Genomic DNA, 6945 nt, shown 5'->3' on the forward strand with positions numbered 1-6945 from the left:
TAGAGTATATGTGCCACAGTTTTTCAATCCATTCATCTGTTTGGGGAGCATTTGGATTGGTTCCATGACTTAGCAATTATGAATAGTGCTGCAATAAGCATTGATGTACAAGCACTTTTCCTGTGAAAAATTCTTCTGTCCTTTGGGTAGATACCAAGGAGGGGAATTGCTAGATCATATGGTAGTTCTATTTGTAGATTTTTGAGGAATCTCCAAATTGTTCTCCACAGTGGCTGGACCAATTTACATTCCCACCAGCAGTGTAAGAGAGGGATCCTTTCACCAGATTCCCGCCAACACTTATCATTTTTTGTTTTTTTAATCTTCGACATTCTGACTGGGGTTAGGTGATATCTCATTGTTGTTTTGATCTGCATTTCCCTTACGATGAGGGATGTTGAGCATTTTTTCATATGCCTTTTGGCTATTTGTATGTCATCTTTAGAGAGTGTTTTTTTCAACTCATTCTCCAATCTTTTGATAGGGTTGATCATCTTTTTTCTAAACAGCTGCTTGAGTTCCTTGTGTATTCTTGTTATTAGTCCCTTATCTGATATATAATTTACAAAAATATTTTCCCATTCTGAGGGCTGTTGATTCACGCTAATTACTTTGTCTTTTGCCATGCAGAACCTTCTTAGTATTACTATTTTTAAAAATTTGTTATATGATATGTGAGCTAACCAGAGAGAAAAAGTGAGAAAGCAAGTCCAGGATTCAAACCACTGTCCACCATGTGGGAGTCCAGCACCCCAACCACCCTGCCACATATACAATCAGACTGACTAGACATCTTGAGGTTGACATGAGGTGTTCTAATCTAAGGGGGGTTGTTTGTACATGTGTGTACTACCAGCAGTGCCAACTACCTAGAACTTCAAGAGTGTCTGTTACCACCTCTTGGGGCACTGCCAGTTGGCAGTTCTCCCACCTCACTGACCTCAATGTCACTTTCGATGTTTCTTCTTCCCTAGTGTCCACAAGAATCCACATCCCTACCTTCCTCCATTACCTATGATTCTTCTCTTGGATCTCTATCTACTGCCATGCTGTTTTTAAAATACTGAGGTAAAATACATACACTGTAAAATGCACCATCATAGCCATTTTTAAATATACAGTTCAGTAATGGTACATAAATCCACATTGCCATGGAACTAATCTGTACAACTTCAGTCTTGCAAAACTAAAACTCTATACTTATTAAATAATGACTTATCCTCTCCTCCCCCCAACCTCTGGAAATCACCATTCTCTCAGTTTCTAGGAATCTGACTGTTCTAATAGATACTTGGTAATAGTGGATATTGTGGTGTCTGTTTTTTATGACTGGATTGTTTCACTTAGCATAATGTCCTCAAGTTTTATTCATATTGTAGCACATGCCCAAATTTCTTTCCTTTTTAAAGACTGAATAATAGTCCACTGTGTTTTTATGGCATATTTTGTTTATCTATTCATCTGTCGTTGGACACTTGGATTGCTTCACTCTCGTGGGTATTGTGACTAATGCTGCTATGAATATGGGTGTGTAAATATTTCTTCAAGACCTTGCTTCCCATTTTTTTTTAGATCTAGTCCCAGCTCTATTCCCATACTTTTAACTACTACCACTATTCAAGGTTGTGATACTCCTAGTCAAGTACACTTTCTCATACATCAACATTTATGAGTTCAGGTAAGAGGGGACTTCAAAAAGTTTGTGGAAAACAGAATAAATTACAAATTTATATTGGTGTAAAAATATTTTGAAAGCCATCGATAGTTTTTTATAATATACATTTTTGTGAACTTTTTGAAGGCCCGCTCATATTGTCTTCTGCTATTTGTGTGACATAATTGTATCTATTTCTCCTTTCTTAATACATTCATCTGTCACACAGCCCATCCCTAGAAGGTTTCCTCAGGGTTTTCTCAAAAGATGATATGTCAGGGAGCCAGACTGCTTGGGTTTGAGCCCAAATTCTCCTACTTGCTAGCTAAGTGATCCTAGGAAATGGACTTAAACTATACAGACCTCGGTTTTCCTGTCAATAGTACCAGCCTCAATGGATTATTACAAAGATAAAGGCACATAGCACATGGGAAGTTCAAGCACTGCAATGACACAGGGACCAGTGCCTGAAACATTATAAAACCAAACCACAAAGCTAGTTATTATCATCTTAGACTTTCAATTGAAATAAATCACACTTGAAAAAAATAAAATGAAATTATATTTCTATATAAGAGACAGCTAGTCATTCAGGATAATAGGCCAGTGCTTTCAATACTGTAGGAAACTTGCCTAGGTATTATAATGAAGGTCAAGAAGATGAATGAAAGTTTTCCTTTAAATTCAGCCATCTTTATATATGTATATATATATATGTGTGTATATATATATATATATATGTAAAAAAAAATATATATATATGAAGGGACTTTTAAAAGGTCATAGAAAATGGAATTAAAGTCTGTTTATTCTGGTGAAAAGAAATTGAAATGCATGCATAGTTTTTTTGTTTGTTTGTTTTTTCATAATAAACACTTTCTATGACTTTCTATGAAAGGCCCTTCATATGTGAGGAGAAACAAGTCCACAACTCTTGACCTCTCTATAGCAGGGGAGGCCAGACGAAATGGCCTCAGAGGCTAAGTTTTGTCTTATTTCTCAAAAATCTGAGTCTTACTGTCTCAGAGCTGTACTATCAGCTTGTGATATTTCTGAATATTAAGACTATGCATTTCTAATGCTAAGGAAACACTTTCAATGTTACAAGCCCTATCTACAAATTAAATGATTTAAAAAAGAATCTATAATTCTTCTTTATTTTAGAAGCTTATTTGTTATAGAAAATTACAGAAAATGCTGTGATTTAAGTAACTTTACTTAGAGCTTTTTCCTTTTTCATTTTGTTTTAAGACAAAGCTTCCGAGTGAGCACAGAAACTGAAAATGATACCCCTTTAATTCAAGAAATCGGTTAAAAATTTATTTCATTTGCTTTGAAAGCTGACTTTTTAATACCCTCGTTTTGTCTTTCAGTTAATGTTTTGTACTTGACTGAACCAATCCTTATATTTGGTAAGTTCTGTCTCCCACTACAGATCTGCCGGCCTTTTTTACACATTCAAATGTTTCCAATCACAATCATCTATTTCTGTAGTTAACTAATCAACAGAACTAAACATATGGATCACTAAAACACTCTCTTCATGTTAATAAGGACAATGTTATTTACTAATCTTTACTAACCTTGCATTACTAACCTAACCACAACTTAATTTGTATGTTTTAGTAAAACTTATATAAGTAAGATATTTTATGTTCTTTTTCGAAAAGTGCTCCTTCTCGAAACTGTACAAGCTTAAGTCTCACTAAACCCATACCCAATGAGGCCTGGGTCTCTATCGTGGGCCTGAGGTTGGAAAAAATCCCATCTTTTCCAAGTAGCTATTCAAATAACCTGCATTCTTACCATCGCCCACTAGAGGGCACGAGCTGCGTTGTGTAAGAAGATCCTCTGCCTCTTCTTTCTATTCCTTTTTGTGTACCCAGACAGGCCGGAAACACTGAGCAAACAGGATAACTCTCAGAGTTGAAAAGCTGCCTATGAGCTGGAACTGCTGCCATCGAAAGACTGATGTGGCAGAAATGTCTTGCACTGTTCTGCGCCTGCCAATCCTTTCACTTGGCAAACTCGAAGTGAAGCAAGGCCCAGCATGCTCCTGTTTAACAAAGTTGAATGAAAGGCCATTTCATCTCCGGGCTACTTAATCCAAATCAAATAATGCCTATGCTGTTTGGTCCAAGCTGTCTCAAGTGCTCAGACCTCATACAAGGCTGTGTTTGGTGAGAGCAAGCACCAACACGCCCCCTCCTCCCCCCCCCCCCCCCTTTTTTAACCAACATTCACCCAACCCCCCCCGTTGTTACACACACTTAGCCAACTCCACTGATTTCTCTAGCCTAACTTCTCAGCTGGAGGTTGCACCACATTTCAAAATCAAGCCTCACTGAGGACTGTCACCAAGACTCCCCCTAACAATCACTCTGCAGGTGCAAATGAACCCATTAAGTTCTACGATGTCTAAACAGCAAAATACTCATTTTATGAAAACATTGATAGTGCCACAGCACAAAATTACTATTTGCCTGTAACTTTCCTCCACAGCTGTATTCACTCCAATGCTCTCACTTCCGATGTGAAGTCATGTGACTTTCAGAAAAAAATGATTTCTTAAAATTTGTTTTTTATTAAGGTTTTTGCCATTGGTGTGTGTGCTCACTGGAGAGAGTGGGGGAGGAGAGAGAGAGAGAGAGAGAGAGAGAGATGGAACATGAGAAATCACCCCCTGGGGGGCTGACCATGCTGCAGTCTCTTCTTTATTGCTTTTTAAATAATTATCTATTTAATTTCTTTTTTTTTTTTTTGAGAGGTTTTCTTTTTTTTTTTTTTTTTTTTTTTTTTTTTTGCTATAGGGCGCATGTGCTCACCAGAAAAACAGAGAGAGACAGAGAGGCAGAAAGCAAGAAATCACCCTCCAGGGTTATTTCTCCTCCTCCAGTTCCCTTTTCCTCCAGTCTCCTCCCGGGATCTTGGGCATGCATGCACATGCGCCCAGCGTGAGTTTAAGCCACAGGGTCCAGGATTTGAACAGCAGTCGACTACATGGGATTCCAGCAATGTAGCCATTATGCCAACTGTTGGTCCCATCTATTTATTATTATTACTATTATTTTAATTTATCCAGAGAGAGACAGAGAAAGGGAAAGGGAATGTGAGAAAGCAAGTCACCAGGTCCATGACTCGAAACACCTTTGGCCATGTGGGAATCCAATGCCTTAACCACCATGCCACCTGCCGGCCCCCAGCTTCTTCTCTTTTATTCTCCTCCTAGGATATTGGACACACATGCACATGCACCCAGCATGATTTTCAAGCATCCAGGTCTGGGACTCAAACCCCTGTAGGAGTTCAGGACCTTAATCACTGTGCCACCTTCTGGCCCCAAGATGAGCCATTTCTACAAACCTATCAGTCATGATGGAGGCTCCACATCTGATCATGAGAAGGTGTGACAGCTTCCTCTGAGATCATGAGAATTCCCTTCCCTAGGTCTGCCAGGGCAAGAAAGTGGAGTAATCCCTGCAACGTTGTAAGGTGCTATCAAATCAGGAATAGTCCTTTCATAGCTTCCCAATCAACTTGTTGATAAATCATGATTAACAGTTCAGGAAACTCACATTAGACAATAGTAATGCAAATTAAGCTAAGCCAAGGGAGGGCATGTAATTTATTCAGTTTTGCAATCTGTTTGTTGCAAGAAGCCAGAACCTCGCTGTGATCTGCCCTTCATGTGCAAAGCTCACGTTGCAGAATCCATCTTCCATAGAGAGAAAATCTCTACCCGGAGAATCTAGTCCATAAATACATTTATTTTCTAATACATCATTAATCAAACTAGCTTTGTCAGTCATTGGTGCCCAAAGAAGCTATGATGGCTGTCGAAGGCCGGGATAGAGAAAGAAATAGTCACTGGAATCAATGGTTGAGGCTCAGGGAATAGGAACAGTTTACAGGAGGATGAAGCAAAATCAAGTGGTCAATACAGCAACTTCTTTCAGTTCTACCTGGAGTACTGTTAATAAAAAGCACATATTAAATCCCCTAGCCATTGTCTGCTTCTCAGGTTTTATTTAGCACCGCTCCATCTTCTTGCTTGCTGTATTCCAGCAATACTGGCCTTTCTCCTGGTTTCTAAAATGCCACCCTCTTCTCCCTGCCTAGATGGTTCTTCTCTGTGTCCTCAGATGCCTCACACTGTTAAATTTAAAACGCCAGTGTCGCCTCTCACAGACGCCGTCTCTGACCACTGTTCACAATCCTTACTCACTTATTAGTTTCTTTTTCTGCCTCTAAGCCAACGTAAATTCTGTGACAACAGAGCCTCGTATTTCTCATTCACTGATTATACCCCGGAGCCAAGAAGAGGAAGATTAATCTGAGTATGAAAACTTACATGAGCTCACGGTAATAGATAAGCTGCTGTATTAATGCTGAGCAACTTCAGAAAAGCAGAGTTATGGCAAATGAACATTCTCAGTTAGCGGGGTACAGAGAAAGGCCTTAGAATTCAACTCTGGACTTCGATGTGCAAAATGTGCAAAAATGTGCAAAAAAATCAGAGTCACAGAAAATATTGTCTCCTCAGAAAAATAAGATCTGGCCTATTAGTACTTTATACTAGCCATGCACTGTGAATCAGATAAATAGCTCTTTAGTTTCTTAGTTCAGTAACATGAAATAGGTACATTTATAATTTTCATTAACTGATTTGATGAATGAAGAATTAGGGTAAGCAATGCATACAATATCGTGCATGCAGTAAGAGCTGGGATTTGAACTCTGGAAGCAGCCATCTTGTAAGCAAGGTTGAAATTATGAAAAATCCTAGGCCAGTTTGCCCAGATACTTCCAAGTACCAATGACCCTGACCTTAAACTCTTAGAAGACAGTAGGCCTAGTCAACTGTCCCTTTTCTGTGACTGAATCTACTCCCAAATGTTTGTTAAGAGCATTATCTTTGTTGGCTAGATGAAAATTTTATAATCTCTTCTATTTCCTTTAAGTGAAAGGTGTTTTTCCTTTATTTCTCACTCTTAACCCATGTTTTATTTAAATGATGACAAGAAATAATATTGGGTCATCCTAAAAGTCTCGATGTATTTTTTTTATGCATCATGACTTTTCCAACAACCCAATACTAATAGAAAGATGTGTCTTGGCAATAGAAGAAGTTACATTAGCATGAGAACAATTTATAACTTCCACATGTGTTTATCGGCATATGTTATTTTCTATGTAAATTTAAAATTGTTTGATTAACAAAATTTTAATTTACTAATATTTATACATAGCATTATTATTTTTCACATGTATATATGTGTATACAAATACAT

This window comes from Tupaia chinensis, unplaced genomic scaffold, assembly GCF_000334495.1.
Source record: "Tupaia chinensis unplaced genomic scaffold, TupChi_1.0 Scaffold000354_1, whole genome shotgun sequence".
In the NCBI taxonomy this organism is placed as follows: Eukaryota; Metazoa; Chordata; class Mammalia; order Scandentia; family Tupaiidae; genus Tupaia; species Tupaia belangeri.